This window comes from Ceratotherium simum, chromosome 11 (genome assembly GCF_057802395.1).
Source record: "Ceratotherium simum simum isolate JZ-2026a chromosome 11, ASM5780239v1, whole genome shotgun sequence".
Lineage (NCBI taxonomy): Eukaryota > Metazoa > Chordata > Mammalia > Perissodactyla > Rhinocerotidae > Ceratotherium > Ceratotherium simum.
This window is the reverse complement of record NC_141910.1, coordinates 30521811-30546417: the sequence shown is the minus strand read 5'-3', so window position 1 is coordinate 30546417 and position 24607 is coordinate 30521811.

Sequence of the window (24607 nt, the reverse complement as noted above, 5' to 3'; positions counted from 1 at the left end):
GCACTTACCCTGTGTCCAGAACCAGAAACTGTGGGACCTACGGGCAACGGATGCAGCTTCTTACAGATGTCAACACACCTTTCAACCAATCAGCAGCTCTCCCCTGAGCCAGAAAATCCACTTGTGAATTTGAAGGCCCACGATATTTTTCAGGATGAAACCTCATATCTATGGAAGTCAAAGACAAATTGTGATACATTAAGCCCAGGAAGCTTGGTGATGATGATAATGATGATGATGATAACATATTATTTTTAGCCATAATTTGAGACAGCGTCTCATTTTGGCTAGCTACTTTTCAGCACCTTTACCCTATGGACATACATTTTCTCAAACAAGAGTTCGAAGTGTGCATTCATTATCTTTCTGAGAAGTTAAATTTATTTTCACTGATTTTTAAGCTCAAGACAGCCGTGCTGGTATGTTTACACTGTGTTTATTTTCAGAAGTAGAACTTCCATAAATGAAAAATATTTTCCCTTCAGTAGAAAGGGAAATATTACACTTAGATATTTATAAGTATGACTGGTTATTTTTTAAAACGCAAAGTTAAAAATATTATAATTATTATACATTGTCTGCAATAATTTTCTGAGTGTTTGTAGTATAAAGACTGAAAGTAATATACACGACATGAACTATACTTCAAACTGAATATGGAATAAAAATGGATTTAAATAACCAGAGCAAACTGCATATCTAAGTAGTGCATGCAAATTAGTTTAACTGTTTTATGTTAGAGTTACTATGATGGAAAATCACCATAATAAAAATAGTAAAGCTACTATTTTTGAGTACCTATTTTATTCCAAGTACCATGATGAATATTTTACATGCATTCTCTTATTTAATACTCACGATAACCCCAAGAAGTAGGTACCATTAACCCTATTTTGTAGATGAGGAAACGAAAGTGCAGAAAGATTAAGTAACCTGCCCAAGGTCCCACAGCTAATAAGTGGCTAAACAGGATTGAGATCTATATTGTCCAGCACAAGTCTACGTGAGTTTTCCGACATTATCTCCTCCATCTCAAGCTTTAGGGGCTGACAGGCAGGTGCTTATTCTGGGTACAAGGTTTTGTCCAGTAAAATGCTATCACTTTTAGAACGCATCAGAGAATAGAAAGCAAAGAGTCTAGAGAGTTATGTTTTATCACCAAGTAACCAGACTGTATACTTACCCATGGGGGATGCAAGCTAATCTCATGTGGGTTTCAGATGTTTCTTTTCTGAGAACAGTGTCCTCAGCAGGAGCCATCTACACCACTGCCATGTCTGGGGAGCCTGGTTCATCCTGGGGATTCAGATGGCTTTGGATGTTCCCTACAGCAGACTGCACACTCCTTAGAGACCATTGTATGTAGCGTAGAATGGGCCACCCACTGAGGACACTTACTAAATGCTGATTATCTGCTTAGGGTTCCTCCCAGCAAACACTTCAGAAGGGCTGTGCCCTACAATGTCTCACTCCATCTCCCCCATTCCTTCATTCTCATAATTTCCTCTTCCTAATCTCTCTTCCAGACTCCCTGAGAACTGAAAGCACCTCCCACTCTCTTCTCTAGAGACAGCTTCCAGCATTCAAATGCACACTGAGGTGACAAGCCTGAGTTTCATTACATTCTTCCTCACTGGGGAGAGAAGGTGGCTAAGGGTGGTTCTCCTCCATCACATCCTGCATGAATTCCTCAGCAGCAACCAGGCATTCCTTGATAAGGAAGCAAAATGGATACCTAAAATGGGCCAGAAAAGTATTGTATCATTTGATCAAGAAGACACTTTACATCGCAAAGCTTTTGTTTTAATATTGAACTCCAAATTTTAATGAGCTGGTAATTCATGAGTTTCACTGGATTTAACCGACACACATTTTTTAATGGACACTGTCGTCTCTCTGAAGGAGCTCTCTCTAGTTTTTTGCCATAATTGTGCAATATGTGAACTAATCATGATTTCTTATACTAGTGGTAAGAGTATAAAATTTTAATGGGGGGAGAGGAGAGGAACAAAATAGAGAACAATCTTTTAAATTTAACATGAATGGAACAATAAACAGTCATGAGGGGAATTTTGATGATACAATAACTTTTATTAGCTTGACATGCTGAGTGAGAAAAGAAATAGCATGTATTTTTAAAAAGTGACTTTTAAGGGAGAATATTTTGTTTGCATAAAATATGATTACTTACCCTCATACATGTTTATTTGAATTGATTGCACTATAACCAGAGCCAACTGCATCAGCCACAGCAGGGGCACCCCATTCTGAATTGCAAAACAAACCGAAGGTGTGACTGGGAACACGGCAGCAACCGGTGCTGACTCAGGGAATTTCGACAGTTAAAATTCTGCTGATTTTCCAGGATCAGAGGCTCTAATGAGGCTGAATCCTTTAGAAATGGAAAAAAATGACAACTCAGACCGCAGGCCACCCCTCCCAAAAAGAAAAACACCCAGAAGAGGTCGGTCAGCACCTTTCTCAGATTCGCCTGAGTTTCCAACTCATTGTCCACACCAGAGTCTGTCAGCTAGCAACCTGAGGTTGAATCCAGCTGCAGATGCCATTTTTAGTGTTCGTTCAAATAAGTTTAGAAGAATTTAGAACAAAGGTTACATGGGCTGTGCTCTCCAACTCACCAGTCCCCACCATTTCTGCTCCTCTTGGGTTCCTATCTTCATTCATTTACCTACCCATCCCCGAGGGTCCTGGGAGCCCTGACTGACACAATTTCCTTTCGAGGACTCGTGAAATACCACTCTCCTGCTATCACCAAGCTGAAAACTGGAAGCTCTTCAAGGACACGGGCTCACATTGTCTCCATCCAGAAGGAGAGTGCAAGAAGGAAGAAGAGAACTCATCCTTGACAAACGCTTTTACACTAATTTTCTCACTTGAGGCTGCCCAAAAAACCACAGCAAGTCAGAGGTAGAGGGAGCCCCCAGACATAGTCTCCCCATTTCCTAGTGCCCAGCTCTTCCAAAGATCCTAAAGCTACCTCTACTCCTAACTGACTGGATACTCTAAAGCATTTACTGATGAAGGAAGCAAGAGACTACTAAAGAGTGTCATGGAGGAAATGAAGAAGGATGGGCAAAATCCTATGGGTCAGATTGGGACATCTTGAAATCATGCAACTGTACAAAAAGAGAAAATAGTGATGATTCTCCATAATTGGACAACTTGTTTACTTGGTACCATCAAGGAAAATCTCTTTAATATTGTGATTTTTGTTTTTAAATGAATAGGAAAGCATGATTTCTGACATCACCTTATTAGTTCTACTGTTTAAGCTTGTCATATTGAAAACACCATAAAATAGGGATAGGAAAAGGGATGAAAATAAAAAGGTAGAAGTATGGAACCTCCCAATGTGCCAAGCACTGGGCTTGGTGAGTTACATGTGGTATATCATAGGATCTTCATCACTCATTTTAGAAATCAGGAAATAAGAGTTAAGTTGGCCAAGGTCACGGAGCAAGTAATGAGGTAGCTGGCCCATACCTGATCTTTTAGAACTGCTGGCCAATTACCATTTAGACTCATTGCTTCATTTTTTTCAGATTATACCGCATGGGTTAGACTTTGATTTTTAAGGCTGAAATAAAAACACAACGTATTTACTGTGACATTTTCATTTACCCGGGCAATTTCCATTTCCCCTTCACATACCCAGTTAAGGCTTTAGTGGTCCACAGTTCATTGAAGAGCCATAATTTTAAATTTGATTCCCAAAGCCGTTTCTTCAGAATGCAGTTACAGAAGACAGAAGGGGCAGATGTCAGTATTAATGCCACTGCATTGAGACAATCATTGGAAATGCAGGCTAAAAAAGGGATTTTTCTGAACTCTACTGATGACTTTCAATTCTCTTATTCCCTTTGGCTATAGAGGAACCGAGTGCTAGTGAACAACTTCAGCCTCCTCTGCGGAGCGCTCTTCACCCAGAGGTTCGCTTCTCCATCGAGAGCACTAGCAAATAGCTCAAATATAAGGGCTGATAACTGTATTTCTAGACACCATGTTATGACTGTGTCCACCATAAGAAGTTGGTTTTGTCTTTTTAAAAAATCATCACAAAGGTATCTTCACAGCATGAAACCCGAGAAAGAGACTGAACACCTCACACGGTGTGTCAAGAGGAGAGCTAACCAAAAAATTGCAAATATTTTATTTCCACATTATTTCTCTAAGCCCCCTTGTTGTCCAGACCTTTCTGGCCTTTTAAACCACAGGTAGCTTCTGGCGGAGTTTGAGACAGATGGCAATGTAGAGTTCCTGGCAACCGAGATAAATGTGCATAATATCAAGCACCCACCCTACAGCTTTGGAGGTTCACGATGCCCCAGCTCCTTCCCGAGGCCTCAGGAAGGGTTGCTTGCTAAAATAATTTTCTGGTTAACAAGAAATCTGTGCAATATTTCATGGCTGGGTGTTTCAGAAACCCCCTCTGAGGGATCCACACCATGCATTTTAATTTAGGTCTACACATTTTGTTTTTTAGTAGAATGAACTGTGCATAACAACACATTTCACAATATGAAATGAAAAGCCCTTGATACAGTTCATCTACTGGAAGGTTTAACTGTAAATCCAGAACAAATAAAGCAAAATAAACACAGCAGGATTCTAACTTTCCTCTTCCAGCATTTGGTAATTTGTTTGGGCGTGGAATCAGGGGAGATTTGGGGCATGGAGGAAGCAGTAAAGCATAGGAATGTTCACGACATGCTAAGAAATCCTTAATCAATGACCTTAGTCAATGACCTTTTATTGATCATCATAGTGCGTAAGACACTGTCCTGAATCCCTCTTGGTCATTTTGCCACATTTGCTGGAAATCAATTCTTTTGCAATCAACTCAGGTTTCAAATAACCTTTGAGGGACTTTTTACCATTGCAGCAAGGAAATGGGGATTTCAGATCCATTTGAAAACACTGCAGGAGGGCTAATTTGGAGATAATAGACACTTTCTATGTGTTTATGTTCAAATCCACAAGGTTTTACAGAGCTCCAAGAACTTGTTGGTTAACATGTATTTTCTAACAAAAGCTCTGTCCGGGAGCTGGCAGTGGCGTTCAAGAATATGAACCTCTTCCAAAGTCTGAGTGATGAGGAATAAGATTCAGAGCACTTAGCTGATTTGCCTACAATCACATGGCATGCAGAGGAGCCAGCCACCTGCAAATGTCTTCAGAAGGCTGTGCTCCATATTTGGCATCTAATTCTCAGTGTCTGTCCTAAAGACCCTGAAGAAGGGGGGAGCACTGAAGACGCTGAGTGGTTCTAGGAGGAGGCCACCTACTCCTCCTGCTCTCAACTGGTAGGAATTGAAGGCATCAGTATCCTGTGGTAGACTGACTCATTTCTCCAAGAACTTGGATGAGTTTGACTAGTGGGTTTAGGCAAATAACACTTTTTTAGAGAATGTTTCGTAGTTTGACCAGTTATGAACATAATCATACTTCTACCCACAAACTTCGGAAATTACAAAAGTCTGGAATTCTCCTCCTATTTCTTTTCCATTGTGATGTTCATGAAAATCCTATTCCTGGATCCCTGAGGTCATCTGCAACAGGAAAATCATTGTTATTTCTCCCCACTACATTGGTCTAAAAGTTAAAGAGGTTGCAAATGAGGCTGAAAAGGCTCCATACCTTCTTTCTGTTTTCTAAGTCTTAGTCATTCTTCAAAATCCAACCCCAATGAATCTTCACGAAGTCTTCCCCAACCACTCACAGCCCACACTCATTTGCCATGGATCTTAGCTTCAGTATCATATATCGTTCAAGTCTCTTCCTAACCTGGTTTCTATAAAAACTGAGAATTAAAACAAGGAATAAGTATGGAGACCAAAATAACAATTTTAGTACCAAGTAGTTTTGCTAAGACTAACCCCTAGATTTATTAAGGCAGACTTGTCTCCAGTCTCAGGCAGCCCAGGACCAGGGCAAGGGATAGATACGTGCCCAGGTGAGATGCACACCTCGGAAGAGAAGAATTGAAGAGAGCCCCTCCCAAGAGGAAGAAGAAGGATGGAATTGTCTAGAGCATGTTTCACCAATCACATGAGTCACTCCCCCATTCCATGGGGGTGGAATGAATAAAAGGGAGAGAGAAGCCTGGAGTGTGCTCAGGAAAATTCCTCCTTAAAAAAAGCCAGAGATGGAAAAATTTATTATCTTCTAGCTACATAGTTTTGCATTAAATTTCTCCATGCATGTTATTCTGTACCTTTATCTGGATTTTTAAGCTTCTTCAAGACAAAAGCCACGTCTTACAATGTCCCTCACGGAAACAAATACAATGCTAGGTAGATAATGAGTGTTTAATAAATATTTGTCTTTAAAATGATTGATAATAAGAGCAGGTATTGTACAAAGCTAACTGTTCACACTTGTGGAAAATAATTAAATCTTAGAAATTCTAATCTGTTTCATCAATGGGTTGACCAGTTTGGACCTAGGTCCCAAGTCAAATCCTCATATCCAAAAGACCTGACCTAAAACAATGCAGCCTTATTCTCTATTGTAAAAAACTTTCTATTTCATTATTCAGAACATATTATCACGCAAAGACCTTGAGCATAATTTGGCATAAGTTCATTCTTCACACACTCAGAACCTAAATGTCTGTTCTCTCTTAATGAAATATCTATAGAAAATATTGCAAGATTTAGTTGAAAGAAAAAAGGAAATACATACATAATTGCAAGAAATAAGAGCTGAAAACTACCGCTTAAGGTGCGGTAGGATATACTCAGATTCCCCCAAATTGGTTGACAAAAATCTTGCAATTATGCCGTAATCAGAATGAAGAAAATCTATACTTTGAAGAAATGCCCTACCAGCACACCAAACAAACCGTGGGTATAAAATTCTTGATTGTTTACACACCGTCTGCCTAGATATTAAAAATGCAATTGCAGGCATAAAGGGAAGCATAACAAATTAAAGAAACTTCTAAACTGGAATGTCCTGAAATTCAAGCTCTAAAAGTTCCCCCAAGTGGAGCTAACAAGGTGAAGCCTTCTTTCTGAACAAACACAGATTGCAAGAGCATAGTGAAGCTGTCCCATATATATTGGTCAGTCAGTGTCTTCTCCCAGAAAGAGGCAATTTTTAAGTATTCCTAGAAGAAAAAAGAAAAATACAGCCTGGAGACAGATGTCTGCATTGATCCATACCTAACTAAGAAACTGTCTTCTATGAAGGAAGGTCTGCAACTCTTCTTAACCATTGACCAGAGACAATTGATGGAAACACTCTATAACAGCTTTATATCAAAGGTGTTGGTGGGTTCTGTCATCTCTAGGGGAGCTTCTGAGGAACACTCTGAGAAAGTGGCCCTTCTAGGCAGGGATTAACTACCAAGTGCTCACTACCAAGGCAGCCTTAGGAGGTGATAAAGCAGAAAGCACGGAAACACCGACTGGCTCCAAGAGAAGTATCAAAGCCTACTCAAACCTCCCCAGTTACTCTCTAAACCATTTAAAAAGGTATTCCTTTGACTTAATGAAGTCATTTAGTCATTTCATTTAATAGACACTTATATAGTCCTTACTATGTGTCAAGCAGGGTTCTAAGTTCTTTAATCCTCTTAACAAGCCTGTTAGATGATACTCTCATTATCCCTATTTTATAAATGAAGATACTGGGCACAGAAAGACTAAGTAACTTGCCTAAGGTCACACAGATCATAAGTGATTTGAATAAAAATGGTTCAGGCTCTTGAGTCCATGCTGCTCTCCATAAGTGTGAAAAACCCAATAACCCTCTTTGGTCATGATCATCATGGACAGGCCCTAGTTACCTCTCATCACAACTACTAATGTAAAAGTGTTTGTATACGTATTGTCAAGAAGGTATTATACAAAAAATATAACACTAATGTTCATGTTGTCAGCATATGGAATATCTTAGAGTCCCTTCTCCAGGTAATTTAGACATTAAGGTGTTGGACAGTGGTTCTCAAACTGTAGCAAGAATCAGAATTACCTGGAAGACTTGCTAAAACTCCAATAGCTGGGCCCCACTCCCAGAGTTTCTGATATGGTGGGTCTCAGGTGGGTCCCAAGAATTTGTGTTTCTAGCAACATCCCAGGAGCTGCTGCTGCTGCTGAAGGGGACCTCTTTTGGTTAGCTCAGGCTGTCATGGCAGAACACCACAGACTGGGTGTCTTAAACAACACAAATTTATTTCTCACAGTTCTGGAGGTTGGGAAGTCCAAGACCAAGGCCTCAGCAGATTCGGGGTCTGGTAAGGGCCTGCTTCCTCATAGACAGCTGTATTCTCACTGTGACTTCATATGGCAGAAGGGGCAAGGGACTTTTCTGGGGCCTCTTTTATAAGGGCACTAATCCCATTCATGATGGCTCTGCCCTCATGACCTCACATCCCAAAGGCCCTACCTCCTAAGACTTATCACCTTAGAGGTTAGGATTCAACATACGAATTTGGGGAGGACATAAACATTCAGACCTGGATGTCTTAGTCTGTTCAGCACTTCCTGACCAACAAGTCTTGATTTTCATCAGATTGAATGTATTTAGATGTCTAAAACACAATGAGTCTAAAAGAGGGTAAATTGATCTTAGAAACACAGGGGAGAGGGGACTCCTAGCAGCCAATAGTGTTGGGCCCATTTGAACAGAAGCCAGGGAAGTACTCAGTCAGTTCAATTTGAATAACAATCCACCTGATGTGTTGTCTCTTTTCTGGGAACATATCACTGGGGCATGCCAACAGAGCTGATGGTATGAAACACTTGAGTCATATTAAGTCCCCCAGCCTTGCTTCCATGGTCACCAAGCAGCCTACTGATAATTTGGTTTCTCATGCACACAACATGTCTCCAGGGAGAGCATGCCTGGTCAGGCCAACCAGGAATTTCTGATCCCATGGCAATTACATTTCTCAGAGTAAATTGTTAAGCTGGCACCCTGACTTTATACATCAGAGCTTTTTTGTTGAGAGCTTTTTTCATGTGAGGAATCTCCCCTAAATCCACTCAACTCAAGAATACCAACAAGATCTCACTTTCTGAATTTTGAAGCCCAAAGAGCCAGACTCTGATTCCCCCAGGCATATGCCATCTTGTGAAGCTTTCCAGTGACCAGTCACCCAATCATGCAGCACCCTGAACGGAGGACCCTAAGCAGATAACAGAGGCGCTTTGTGGGTAAGCAATAGGATCACACTTAAAGAACGAGTGAAGCATACAGCAAAAAGGACAGACTGGAGTTAGACAAACTTGTGGTTAAATTCTGGCTCTATGACTTACTAGCTTTGTTATTTAACCTCTGACTCTCAATTTTGTCACTTGCAAAGTGGGGGAAATGCCTATGTTTTAAATCAGTGGTTCGAAAAGTGTAGACCTTGGATGTTTTAGTCTGTTCAGGCTGCTTTAACAGAATGCCATAGACTGCGTGGCTTATAAACAACAGAAATTTATTTCTCACAGTTCTGGAGGCTGGGAAGCCCAAGATCAAGGTGCCCGCAGATTTGGTGTCTGGTGAGGACCTGCTTCTGGTTTGTAGATGGCCGTCTTTTGCTGTGTCTTCACATGGCGGAAGGGGCAAGAGAGTTCTCTGGGGCCTCTTTTATAGGGGCACGAGTCCCATTCAGAGGACACTGCCCTCATGACCTAATCACCTCCAAAAGTCCGCACCTGCTAATACCATCACAGTGATGATTAGGATTTCATCATATGAATTTTGGGGGAACACAAACATTCAGTCTACAGCACTGGACCAGCAGCATCCACATTTCTAGGAACTCATTAGCAATGCAAATTCTTGAACCCCACCCCAGACCTACTGAATCAGAAACTCTGAAGAAGGAGCCCAGCAACCCATATTTTAATAAGCCTTCCAGAGGATTCTGATGCTCACTGAAGCTTGGGAAGCGCTGGTATAGGTTGTCGTGAAGATTAGAAATCATGAGAACAAAGTGGTGAGTACAGCACCTGGCACAAAAGCAGATACTCAGGACATTTTGGGGCTATTATTGTTACTACCAGAGGAAATTTGGAGAATGAAGGGTTCTCCCATTGTCTCACCATCCTAGTAACTATTAATTTCACTTCTTTTTTTTTTTTTTTTTTTTATTTATTTTTCCCCTAAAGCCCCAGGCGATAGTTGTATGTCATAGTTACACATTCTTCTAGTTGCTGTATGTGGGACGCGGCCCCAGCATGGCCGGAGAAGCAGTGCGTCTGTGCGCGCCCGGGATCCGAACCCGGGCAGCCTGCATCGGAGCGCACGCACTTAACCGCTAAGCCACGGGGCCGGCCCTTAATTTCACTTCTTACTCATTATTTTAAACATATAGTCAAGCTCCTTGTATTTGTTCAATTTTTATAGATTTTCCTTCTTTTCTTAGCAGCAGAGATACTTTTTCATATGCTGTATAGTCTTCAAATTTCAATGGCTGCCGAGTATACCATCAAGTGGACATGCTATAATTTATGTAATTATTTCCTTAATTTTGACCAATTACACTTCTTCTAAATTTTCAAGAGACATCTTTGGCATACAATTTGTTCCTTTCCTTGGAACATTTCAAACTCCTAAGCAGAAGAATATCATGTCACAGAGAATGAATATGTGTGAGTGTTCTTATGTATGGTCTAGAAACAAATGATTATGCCAGTGTTCTCATTGGATTGTCCTCAACTAGAAATGGTACCCTTTCATATTTTATTAGGCAGAAAAATCATTACTACTATTAGAAATTTTTTAAATTACTACCAAGTTTTAATATTTACATTTACTAAAATGTGATGTGACTATATAAACTGTTATTTGAACAGTTCACAGAAATTCACAATTCTTCTTATCTGTAAATTCATATAAATGGATGATCTTTTTTATTTTTATTTATTTATTTATTTATTTTTTAGTGAGGAAGATTAGCCCTGAGCTAACATCTGTTGCCAATCCTCCTCTTTTTGCTGAGGAAGATCAGCCCTGAGCGAACATCTGTGCCCATCTTCCCCCACTTTATATGTGGAATGCCTGCCACAGCATGGCTTGATGAGCGGTGCATAGGTCCGCGCCAGGAATCCAAACCTGCGAACCCCAGGCTGCCAAAGTGGAGCGTGTGAACTCAACCATTACGCCACCAGGCCAGCCCCTGGATGATCTTTTTTAAATCTGAAAAGTTGTAATTCTGAGTTGGTCGAAAACTGACAGATTTCCTCATCCTTTTACGCAAGAGACTATATAAGGAAACGAAATTGAAAATAGATCCTTTTACAGTCTTGTGTTTAAATATTTAAATACTCAGTGAATTTTACTATCGATTTATAATGCTAAATCCTGCTTTGCATTAAATTGATGTATGCAATATATGAACAAAATTGAAAACAATATAACATTAATGTTCATATCATCAGTAAAGACAACTACGTACTATGAACAAAAATAAAAACACAATATTTAAGCGCAGTGTAATAAATTTAAACATGTAAGAGATTGAGATAGCCATGTCTGCTACTGACTGAATTACTACTGAGAATATATATGAGTTGAAAGATTACTATTTTTGTTGTTGTTGTTTTCATTACCAATAAGAAAGATATTGTGTTTGGGAATGTGGTTTGGTGTAATTATAATTGGACAAGTACTTATTCCTAGTTGTTGTTTTGCTAAGGTCCTGGAATTGTACATTTTGTTTATCCTTATGAAAAGGAGAGATCTTGAATTTTTCATTTTTATTAAAATTAGAAATTCAACTTTCAGGCCAAGAACTAGGGGCTTCAGTTCTAAACTATAATAAATTGCAGAAAATATAAAAACTCAAGAAAATAAAGAAATATATTATGAGATCTAATGAGAAACCTTAACAAGGTTTCTAGACACAAGGTCAGTTTATAAAAACCAATCTTTCTTTATTCCAGCCATAATCAAATAGAAAATAATATACTCTTCACAAGAAAGTAGCAATTATCAACCTAAGAAAGAAAATAGAAGACCTTTATGGAGACTATTTTAAGATTATAATTATAGGACATAAAAAAAGAGGAATAAATTGGGGAGCTCAACCATGTTCATGGATGTAGTAACAACATAACAAAGATGCCAATCTTCTCTAAATTAACTTCTAGACTTAGTACAATCCCAAACAAAATTTCTGGTTTGAGGAATTTGATAAATTCATTCCAAAATGTATATGCAGATAAAAGAACACAGATAACCAGGTTAACTTTGAAAAAGAAAAGCAAAAAAGGAGGACTCACTCTACCAGATATGAACACATATCACAAAGCCTTGGTATTAAAAATAATATGGTGCTCACAGAGGTAGAAATACATAGGTCAACTGAATAGAATAGAGCTCAGAGACACACATACACACGTGCATGCACACAACACACACACGCGCACACACAAAGGCACTTGATTTGCGATAAAGATGGGTACCACAAAGCACAGACTGTTTAGTAGATGTTGTGTACATCTCTCACCACCTCAACTGCCTCCACCCTGTCCTAGCCACCGCAATCCCTCACCTCGATTCCTGCAAAAGCCCCCTAGCTGGTCTTCCTGCCTTTTCTTTTGATCCCCTTCAGTCTATCTAACAATGATCTTGTTAAAACATAGTCACTTCACGCTTGTGTTTTTATTCTTTATTTTTCCCAGCTTTATTGAGATATAATTGACATGTAACAGTGTGTAAGTTTAAGGTGCATGGTGTTTGTTTGATACACTTACATACTGCAAAATGATTATCGCCATAGTGTTGGTGCCTGTGCTTTTAAAATACCAACAACTCATATGAACACACAAAAGAACTTTTCTGGTCCAACGAAACTTAGCAGAGAATAATAGCTAATAATTATTGCACACTTTCTAATATTGGGCACTATTTGATTTATACGTATTAACTCATTTAATCTCCACAACAAACCTATGAAATAGGCACTATTATTCCCCCCATTTGAAAGAGGTACCGGGATAAAGTGATTTACCAAAGGTCACAAGTTCCTCAGCCTCTCTGTGTGGAAGCAGAGTTGGGATTCGAACCCTAGAATTCTGCTCCAGAACATTTGGCCGAGGTTTGCCGCACAGAAAGATTTGTTTACTAGACTTTTAGATCCTCCGTGTGGTTTTAATTAATAAGAAAATTAAGTCATGATGTTCATAATTGATTTTACAGCTATTATTCAATTTTATGGTAGGAGGGAATTATTACAAAATTTCTTGCAAAAATCCAGCATGTTGCCTGACTCTGTCCCAGCTTTCTGATGTCTGCCTTCTTTCTACCACACTCTCTTTACATGATTCTCCTCTGCAGCGCACACAGGAGACATTTCCTTGGTTCCTTGCTTCCTTCATCTTCCCCAAGGGAGGTGAGACTGACCAGGAGGGCTGCACGTTCCCCGGCTGTCCCGACACCTGCCGTGACGCAGCAGCACAGGTGAGGAGGCAGGAGGACAAGTCACTCGGGTTTGCTGGAGCCCAGACAGGCTGGAAAGGTGGGCCCAAGATGGGCAACAGAGCTGACGGGGGTTGAGGGGATTCAGTTTGCAGGACTTGGCTTGCAGTTAGCTGGCAGTAACCTAAAAGCCACTAAAAACTTTAAAGCAAGAAGAGAAATGCAAAGTGCAGGATGGACTGCAGAGTGTGTGTGTGTGTGTCTGTGTGTGTGTGTGTGTGAGAGAGAGAGAGGACACAATGTGTCAAGACTGTCCCCTGTGTTAAACAAACTATGCGTTTAGACAGGCCCTGCCTGAAGCACCTCCATTATCTAAATGATCTAAGAAGTCAGGGACATTAACCCAAGCTTAAAAACAAATATTAACTTGTGCAGCCATGACCTAAAGAAAAGACATAATTAAACTCTGAACATGAAAAACTGAATGCATCATTCACCTTTTGGGTTGAGGTTTTGGGGAGTGTGGTAGGCAGGAAGGGAACTGATGATATATTTGCTATTGACAAGTGAAATTATTTCTCGTTTTTTTCCAGTTTTATTGAGATATAATTGACATATAACATTGTATAAGTTTAAGGTATATGACATAATGATATATGCATATATCGTGAAATGATTACCACAATAAATTTAGTTAACATCACTTCATATAGTTAAATTTTTTTTCTTGTGATTAGAACTTTTAAGATCTACTCTCTTAGCAACTTGCAAATACACGATACAGTATTGTCAACTATAGTCATCATGCTGTACATTATATCCCCAGAACTTATTCATCTTATAACTGGAAATTGGTGCCTTTTGACTCTCATCTCCCCCACCCCCCTTGACAACAGACTTTATTTCATTTAAAATTTAACAAGCATGTGTCAGAGCCTTCCAGAATTATCATAGATAATATTAATTGAATGTTGAATACATGTGCCAGACACTGAGCTATCTATTTCACTTGCATTTTCTCATTTGTTCCTAACATAACCCTGTGGAAAAACAAATTACTATCTTCATTTTACAGATGGGGAAACTGAGACTCAGAGGATTTAAGATATTTGCTCATGCTAGTAAAGAGAAGAACAGGGATGTGAATTCAAGTCCAACTCCAAAACCTGGGCTTTTTAAAAAAAAATTTTCTTTCAGTAATGAAAGATTTGGTTGTTTAAAAAAATAAGGTACAAGAGATAATAGAGTAATCAGGAAGAATAGAGTGAACACCTATGCCCCCACTATCCAGATGAAGAATAAAACATTACAAATACATTTAAGGCTCCTATGTTCATTCCAGACCCTCCCTCCCAGAGGTGACAGTAAACTTGAATTTGATGTTTGTCATTCCCAAGCATTCCTTTATATTTTACTATATATGTGGGTATACTGAAACATACGATTTGGTTTTGCATGTTTACTTAAACTTTCAATAAATGATATACTAGTATTTCATTTCAATAAATGATATACTAAGTATTCTTTTACAATTTGATTTTTCACTCATTATGGTGAGTGTGTAAAATTTATCATGTTGATAACTTTAGGTCTAGTTTGTTTATACTCTCTTGTATATAATATTCCATTTCATGAATATTATCCATTCTTTTATTGATGGGCTTTTAAATCACCTTTGACTTTTTATTATCATAAATAATGCTGCAATAAACATACTTATACTTTTATTCTTGTGCAAGAATTTGTCTAAAGTACACAACTAGAATTAAATTTGCTGGGTCATAACACATGCATCTTCAAATTTACTAGCTGTTGTAGAATTACTCCAAAGTAATTGTTGTAATTGCCACTGCCATCAGCAGTGCGTAGCAGGATCAGTTGCTTACATCTTTGCCAGGACTTGGTTTTATCAGACTTTTTAATTTTTGTCAAACTGAAAAGTGTGAAATAGCATCCAATTGCAGTTTTAATTTGAATTTTTCCTAATCATTAGTCAGGTTGAGCTCCTTTTCATAAGTTTATTCGACTACTCAAATTTCCTCTTCTGTGATTTGTCAGTTCATCAACTTAAGCCAAGAACGTATGAACGCACAACTCCTCCTGATGACAAAACATTGGAGCTCAGGGCTCAGTATTAAAGATGCTCACTATCTAGTAGGACAGACAGACAGGGACAAACATAAGCAACTCTGCAGGAAGTGCTATAGAAGTCCACAAGAAGGATGGATTCGATGGGCAAGGGAAGGCTTTCGTGGGGAGACAACCAATAAGCTAATGGCTTGGGAATTCATGGCAGCCAGGGACAGAGGGGGAAAGAGGGTTCTACAGTGAGGAAACGGTATCTGCAAAGCCACACAGGAAAGGAACAATCTGCTATGTCCAGGAATATAACAACCAGCTCAAATTGGTTGGAACAGAGGCTGCTTGAGGCAGACAAGTGACTAATTAGGTGCAGGAGCAGCCAGATCTTGAAGGTCTTGTATTCTGCACTAAGAAATTACTTGTGCTGGGGTCACAGGGAGTCATTTAAGGATGGTGAGCAGGGTGGTGTCAGGATCATATCTACACTGTAGGGTGAAGACAGGGGTCAAGAGGGAAGGGCTGATCTAGAGCCAGACTATTAGCAATGAGAACAGTTAGAAGGCTACCACAGAACTGCTGAGAGCCTACACTAAGGAAGAGGCAGAAAGGCCAAGGGAGGAATTGAATTTAGTAGATACCTAGACCAGGGAACCAACAGAACTTGATGGCCTGTTTGAAGGATACTTTTGGGTTCTGAAGAGTTCATAAGTAACATTTCCCTTTTCCAAGCCTGAGTTCAGAACCTGTTAAGACATAGACACAGGTGTCAAGCAGATAAATATTGAAATATCAGCTTTATTACTAATAAAGCCCATGTAGGAGGATATGTCTTAGGCATGCAGCACAGTGGGCTTACTAATCCCAGACACGAGAAGAGAACACAAACCCACCCTGGCCCAGGCAGCCCTGGGTCCTGGAGGACACCCGCCCCCGGGGACCAGTCAGGGAAAATGTAAACCTCTGGAGGCAGGAGAGGTAGAGGAAGGGCCGAGCCTCTCGTGCTCAGTTCTTTCACCCAAACCTACCAACCAGATGAATCATTCCTGCGCCTCAGGGAGGAATAAGTATAAGTGTGTGGAGGGGAAGGGCAGCCAGGAAAAAAGGGCATATGATGAGGCCCCTTCCAACCTAAGGAAAGAAGGCTCCCCCATCTCCAGCAGACAATAATAATAATATCTCATTTTGGAAAGTGGCTATGGCATAGGGGAGTCAACCAGAGTGGGGTTCCAGGCCTGCCCCATCACCTCGTAGTTGTGTGACTTTAGGTAGATTATTTATAATAATACAGCTAACTCTTATGGAAGAATTACTATGTACCTCTATACTAAACACTTTCGTACATCAACTCATATAATATTCACATCAACCCCATGAGGAAAATACTGTAATTATCCCCATTTTACAGATGTGTACACTAAAGAGTTTGAGGCTTTCTCAAGGTCATCTAGCAAGTACATGGCAGACCCAAGGCTCAAACCCTAGACTATCCACTCCAGAGTTTTGTTCTAACTAGGACATCTCTCAACGCATAAAAGGCTGGGCCCAGTGCCTGGCACGTTGTAAACGCTCCATTTTTATTACTATTGCAATTCTATAGTGGTCCTATCTTCACAGAAGAAAGGGTAGAGTCTTGAGGTTGGTTAGAAACATTTGGCAAGTGCAAGAGAAGCAACATAATTCCAGCCAATCATTTGGGAAGACAGTGTAGTGTATGTCCACTTTGAGTGGTAAAGGAAATATTGTGCTCTTAGGTCTGCTGTCAGAGAAGTTTACACTCATCTGTAAAGGAATAAAAACAGTACATTTGGGGAACAGAAAAGAAAACAGCTTGGCCAGCATAGAATATCCCCACTGGGCTATGGTGGGTGAGAGAAGTGTATGGGAGTGCAGATGGGCCAATTGGGGAATACTCTATTACTCTGTTGGTGTTTAATTTTATTTCCAAGAAGAAATAATCATCTTGGGACAAGAACTATGTCTTCTACTTCATGCCTGAAACAGTGATTGGCCAGATTTGTGTGCTTAGAAATTCTTTTGTCTTGGATAAAGTGTGTAGAGCCGTAAAATATTCTTCACTCCCAAATCATGCGTGGTTTTATAAACTGGCAAAGGGATGAGTGGAATTAATGGTGTGTGATCAGAATTGGTGCTATATCTCGGGTAGTGACCATAACGTTTAGAGCGGACATGGTTTCTTTCTAAAACAAATCAGGCTCAGGTGAGGCAGGAAGAGCCAAGTGTCTCTCAGCACAGCAATGATGGGACTTACTGTGGCATAAACTGCCAGGCCAAAGCCACACTGTTTCTAAGAAAAATGAATGCTTAATCCCGGTGAGGTGGCTTACTTCTCAAGGAGCCGAGTGAGAAAATTGGCCACGGAAATTTCTTGGTAGAGAAACAGAACCGCATTCAGAGCACCCACATTGACCTTCATGTACAGGATCGAGGCCACCCCACTGCCTCCCCAGAGCCTTTGGCGAAAGGCCGAGGCATCGTCATTGTTGCAATTCAGTGAGCCCCCCAATAGGCAAAACTGCTGCCTGAATCCCACGGAGTGTGGTTTGTGAGTGTGCCCGACTCAGGCACTTGAAGACGGGGTGCTCTGTGTGAATGGAGACTGGAGAGAAGGGGGATAGATCAGGGGAACACCCTGCTAGCAAAGTTCTAAGTCTGAGAAGGCCTCCCCGGTTTGCGCAGTTTCAAGTAAGATAAAGTTCGCACAGAACTGCTCTTCTGAGATTCCTGTGTCCCGTCAATAAAAATTTCATAAACTTGCCTAATAGTCCTGTGAGGTTTATTGAGCAGAGACCAGAACAGCAGGGAGACTCCAGGAAGGGAGGGATTCTGCCACTTCTGCCCTCCAGCAGAGCCCCACTCGGGACAGGCTGCGGGGCCGCCTTCGCCCGCTTCTCCACGGATCGCTAACTGGAATGGACAGCGGCAGAGAAGACCCCCGGGTGCTGGAGAAGGCCGTGTCCCCTGATTGCCTCCCTTCACCCAGGGCAGGGAGGAACACGCTTTGGGATAGAACAAAGGGGCACTGATACCCTCAGGTCACACATGAACGCCAAGGCAGCATGCAACCGCTCTTATTGCTATCTCCCCCGAGGGACACATCCAGGTGGGGAGGAGGGAAGATCAGGGAAGAGGAGCACAAAGGGCGGGACAACTTACTACATTCTCCAAGTGCATGCTAGGCATCGAGTGAGACAGTGATCCTGGACCTAAAGACAAGAAAGAGAAGCAGAAAAACATTCAGCAAATCTGAAATCCTGTGAGCGTGAGCTAGAGTCAAGCCATAAACCTATCTAGAATCTTATCTACTGAGTTTCTTCCAGAATTTTTTCAGGCCAAATTGAGGCCTTAGGGCCTTTCGTGCCCCTCAAGATTTCTATAAGACTGATTCAACCCCCTGCCCCTTCCTTGCTTTATTTAAATCCAAACACTTTCCCGTGATTTCTGCAAATTCCCAGGAGGTCACGTTCTCCTGGGCCCTCTGCCTCCAGGCTCTTGCTGAAGTCAATCTGTTCCCCACCACACCCACAAGGCATGAACGGCAGCCCCTTTGTGGATTTCTACAACTCAGAATACATGTGGTTTTAACATGATTTACTGAAGATTTCAGTGAAGCAAAGTTGGTTTATACCACAAGGATACACACCTTTTCAAATGGAACCATAAGTAGCATTGTTCCTACAACCCTCTGCAGTTGTAAGACCGGGGATGTTCTTGGCCCTGCTCCCCACTCAGCCCAGCCGCTCTTCACATCACTGGCTCTGTGTCCCCCTCCTTCCTTCTTTCTCTCTCATTCCCTCTTCCTCTCAGAGGAAAAAACAGATTCCTCTCCTCGACCCTGAACCACTTAGTGGTCACTGTTTGTTGCTCCCGTCCTTGGAGTCTCATCCCTCACCTTCACCTCAGCCAGGTATTTTTTTAAAACAAAGACAGTTCTCTCTTTGAATTTTAGCGCCAATTAAGCAGGACCAAGATTAGGGTGAGGAGTGTGAGGCTCTTATCTCAAGCACAAAAGTTTGAAGGGGCATCAAAAAACTCTGTAATGGGGGCTGGCCTGGTGGCATAGTGGTTAAGTTCGCACACTTCACTTCAGTGGCCTGGGGTTCACAGGTTCAGATCCCTAGTGCAGACCTACGCACTGCCCATCAAGACATGCTGTGGCAGCATCCCTCATACAAAATAGAGGAAGATGGGCACAGATCTTAGCTCAGGGCCAATCTTCCTCACCAAAAAAACAAAAAAAAAACAACCCTCTGTAATGAAGATAAGTAAAATTTTAAGGCAGTATTCTAAAAAATTAAAATTAATACCAAAAAATTCCATGATGAACAAAATATCAAAATTTTGAATAAAGACAGGCTGTTGTTGCTTGTTTTACTACTCTGTGTTGTTTACTACTCTGTCTTGGGAACAGTTGTTTCAATCAGCCAAGGTTCCTGGGCAGTGGGGCCATGGTGTCCCCACCCTGTGGGTTTATGAGAGTTGACAATGAATGGCGTGAGAACAGATTGGGCAATGCAGGGCTTTATATATAGTCTTTTTTTTTTATTGTAAAGTTTTTATTAACTTTTTCCACTTGTTTCAAAATATGGGAGGATATTTTGATCAGTGTAGCTAGGGGCATACACTTGTCCTTTTGCCTCAGGCTCCAGTGTGGCTGGCAGGGAACCCCAATAGGGCTGCAGCTAAGGCAGCACTTGTGCTCACCTTGTGTTAAAGGTCATGGTGGTAAAGTGCAGAGGACCAAGGCAGCAGGACATGGTGGGGAAGAGCTTTGTGTCAGACAGGCCTGACTGATCGTAAGCACTCGGCACAGACTAAGGGACCAATAGATGTTAGTTGTTCTTCTTCTATGTATTATATAATAACTGTGACAGGCACATAAGTTGATTGTGTTCCGATGACATAACTCCTAATCTGATGATTTGCCCATTTAATTGATGTTGTCTGAGGGGGATCTTCTTAGCATATCCAAAAAAATTCTTTGATGGTAGTAAATGGTACTGTTGTTTATTCTTTCTCTCCAGGGAATTCTTATTGGTCTTTTAAAGTCCATTTTGATGGACCAAGCAAACCCATTCTAAGACTCCAAGTTAACAGACACTAAGTGGTGAAGTAGCAACATTTATGCAACTTATCTACTTGCCTACTAAAAACAATCATTTCCTATATACCTACTTTGTGCTCCAGGTGAGCTGCTTAACAAACTTTAATTTTGCACCAGCCCAACAAGGTTTTATAACAGAAAGAAGGAAGCTCAGAGAGGTGAAATAACATACTCAACACAACTAAGAAGGTAGAAGGAAGATTTGACCATTGCCCTGTGCTGGCTTGTTCATGCATTAGGAAACTTCTTCTTTTACATAATCCTCTCCTTTTTCTCAGAGATTACCATTAAATAGAGGTGAAAACAATTTTGTGGTCAGAGTTCTCGGAGACAGGGTTACACTTGTAGCATGACAGACCCACGTGTATTTCCTCTCTGGTGAAATTTTCTCACAATGAGAGCCAACCTCAGGATTGAATCTTTGAATGAAAGCAGCTGAAGAGTTGCTAAGAGAGGTTAAGCACAAATTCCTTTGTTCTCATCAAATAGGTTTCAAAGTAACAAAATTCACACCTTTTCAACAAGTCCTAAGAAACTTAGGGCTGTTGATGGATGCTCAACAGAAGAAAACAAAGCTGGGAAAAATATCTTTTATCATCACCTCAAAACTAGACAGGAAGCTAGGCGACATATGCAAATGAAAATATGTGAATAAACTCACTATAAATTCATTTGCAAACCAGGAGGTTTGAGCAGTAGAGGCTGTTGACAGTCCAGATGTTGTCTCATTCTTTTTCTGCCACTCAATCTACTTGGAGCTTTTCTTTTTTTCCTTCGAATGTTCTAACACTGATGGCATTGTTTGAAATCAGCCTGGGTCTGGAGACAAAAATGCAGATGCAGTTACAGAAGTATGAACAGCTGAAGCATGAAACTAATAAGATCAAGAAAAGTAATAGAAAAATCCTAGAGGCCAGTTTGAAAAAAAGACGATGCTGAATCAGAGTCTTTACTGCTGGGCAAATGAGCTGGAAGGACCATTACTGGAGGGAAAGTAATAATTATTTGCACCAACATTAGTGGGGACATGGGTTGGCTGTGGGTAGCATACCTTTCTTTTAAGGCACTAGGCCAGAGCAAGGAAAGGGCATCCTGCTTTGCCGTGACATTCCTCATTTTTTTCCTACCATCCCTGTAGCTTTGTCAGAAGGGATTTCTAGGACCTGGTTCCAAGTCTGAGATCAGATTTGGAACAGAATTCTTGCCACCTCTGAGATGCCACAAATCCAGCTGGAAACCCTGAGCCTCCATGACAGTGCCACATTCTGCTTACTATGAGTTACATCCTCAACGCCTCCCAAGGCTGCTGGCCAAGGCTGTTCACAGAGAAGGGAGGCATCCTTGCTGGGGCCGAGATGAGGATATGTTAGAAAATGCAGGGCAGAATACACCATTCTTCCCTTCTATGGGCTCAGAAAAATAAGGCAGAACAAATATCAGCCAGCAGTTACTTTGCATTCTGGACAAACTCTTAAGATATGAGACCATACGGCAAAATGAGCCCTCCAAGCATCAGTGGAATCATTGGTAATGTGGGGAGGAGGAGGCCCTAGGGAAGTGAAACAAAGGTAGTCCCTCTGGTTTTCTGTGCCCATTCTAGAAGTTACTGCCAGAACATTGAGCCCAGAGTCACAGGTGAGTGCCCTCATGTCAATAAATTCTCCCTCATCAGGCATCCACCAGATCCCCGCCCACACAGGTTCCTCCAGGACCTGCAATATCTTTGGCATCTAAGCTATTTCTCCCCCACTTAGGCTGTGCTGAGACCATACTTTATTTGTCTTGAAAGTAACAAGGAGTAGAAGGAGCAGATCTTGAGAACAAGCATCATCTTTCAAGGATCTGCCTCAGGTGAGGTCATTGCACAGTCTTCCCGGGCTGCTTCTTCTATCCAGGAGGCTTCAGGAGAATTTACTGTTCTCCGGGGCGTCCACCAAATATCCCCATCCCAAGCTTCAGGGTCCACTCGTTTCTTATCAGGGCCTTGATTCTGACACAGGAGACTTGCCGGGGCTGTTCATTCAGCCTCATTTGCAGCTCTGCCACCCTTACAACTAGATCCTTACAATTCAACACAGCCTCTCCTGAAGCTGCAGGAGACGACAGTCTCCTTTAGAGCTGTCATAGAGGCCTTCTGGTTTCAAAGCATGTCATGAGTTAGAAGTGGAGTATACCAGCCTATTATCCTCCTTTTTTTTATTTGTTTTTAAGGCGTACGATACACAGAAGCCATAGCACTCCACCATCCTCACAACTGTCATGCCCCATACTGCTCAGTCAACCTAGTTACCATACAACCCGGGACTTCACCTTCCACCTGCACAGCATCCCAGTGGACCGCAGGTCAAAGAAAGCCTGAATAATTGCAATACCGCTGCATGCCAATATGATCACCACCTCCCTTACCACAAATAATAGGATCCTTCGTGCCACCAGACTGCTGAGTAATCCAGCTGAGAGGCTGCTTCCCACAGGCTTGTATTCTGCACATTCTTCCACAGCAAAACACGCAAAGGATCCCCTCCTGAACGTTTTCTCATAGGTTATGCAATTCCTTTGGCATGTAAGCTATTTCTTCCTAGAGCAGAGATTTAGCCTGGGTTCCCCGGGAAGCAGAGCCTGAGCCCGAGGACTTGTCGCTAGCATTTAATTAGTACGATCCCAGGGAGCGGGAGGGAGGAACAAGCCGAGTGGAGCACAGAAGGATTGAGAGCCAATATATTGATGCGTCACTGAACTGGCCAGCACTACGTGTGACTCATTGCTTGCTCTGCAGGACTGCATCCCTGAGAAGCTGTATAAGCAGCATCTCATGATTGCCCCACGTGGAGGAGAAAGGTAAAGAATTTATCCACTGGCTCCCATGCCCATTTGTTAAAACTTCATTACTACTTGTGAACTACTTGTGGGTTATGAAGGAGTGGGCATGGGTGCCCAGTGCAGCGTTCAACTTGAAAACCCAGGGTGGGGAGCAAGGCGCTGTCAGGTTGCACCTGGGGGAAGTCACTCAGGGCCCTGCAGAGCTGGAGCAAGAGACAGGTGAGACTGAGAAAATACAAACAAGCACGTAAGAAGGGTCTGATAGAATGGGTTTCCTAAACTTTGGGAAAAAATAAAAAGGCAGCCTAACACCTAATGGTTCCCTTTGCAACATCATAACATCTGGGCAAAGATAAAGCCAGAGCCAGAAAGTCAATGGGACATGAAAAGATAAACTCCAGTGTTCACAGCCATGTAGAAAAGAACCAGTCTTCTTCTAGAGAAACCAGAAGAAAGAAAAATATAAATTCCTCACCCGCATGTGAAATATCCCTTTTTATGTGATCATCTACTGCCCCATGATTAGCATTTCTCCAGTCCATCAACAAATATGATATTTGCCAGCATACCCACAATGACTTTTGGCACTTCCTTTATTCACTTTGACATGGCATTGAGTTCTTAAATAAAACAAGTTGCAGAGTTTGGAGGGTGCTATAATTTTCTGTTATATTTGTGGGAAGGTACCTAGAGGCAAATATAATGAAAAACTAGGGGGAAAAATGTGGTAGAATAGTCTAACAATGCAGTCATCTCCACCTCAAGCCACTTCTCTAATATTAGTTATTGCCTAGACCAGCAGTCAGCAAACTATAGCTTACAGGCCAAGTCTTGCCACCACCTATTTTGTAAATACAGCATCCCTGGAACACAGCACGCTCATTTGTTTAAGTATTGACTGTGGCTGCTTTCCTGACTACAAAGCAGAGTTGAGTAGTTGTGACAGAGACCATATGGCCTGCAAAGGCTAAAATATTTACCACCTGGCCCTTTATGGGAAAAGTTTGCCGACCCCTGGCCTAGACTGAAGATCCTACGTGAGCCTTCTCTTACACGCAGGAGCTCCAACTTAGCAGTAAGCCAAGGCTGGTGGCTGCTCCCTCAGCCAAGAACAAGAAAATTCCATCTCCTAATCACAATGGTTGTGTCAAAACGGGGCTATTTCTTGCCTTTTCTGTCATGATTACCTAGAAGCTGTAACTT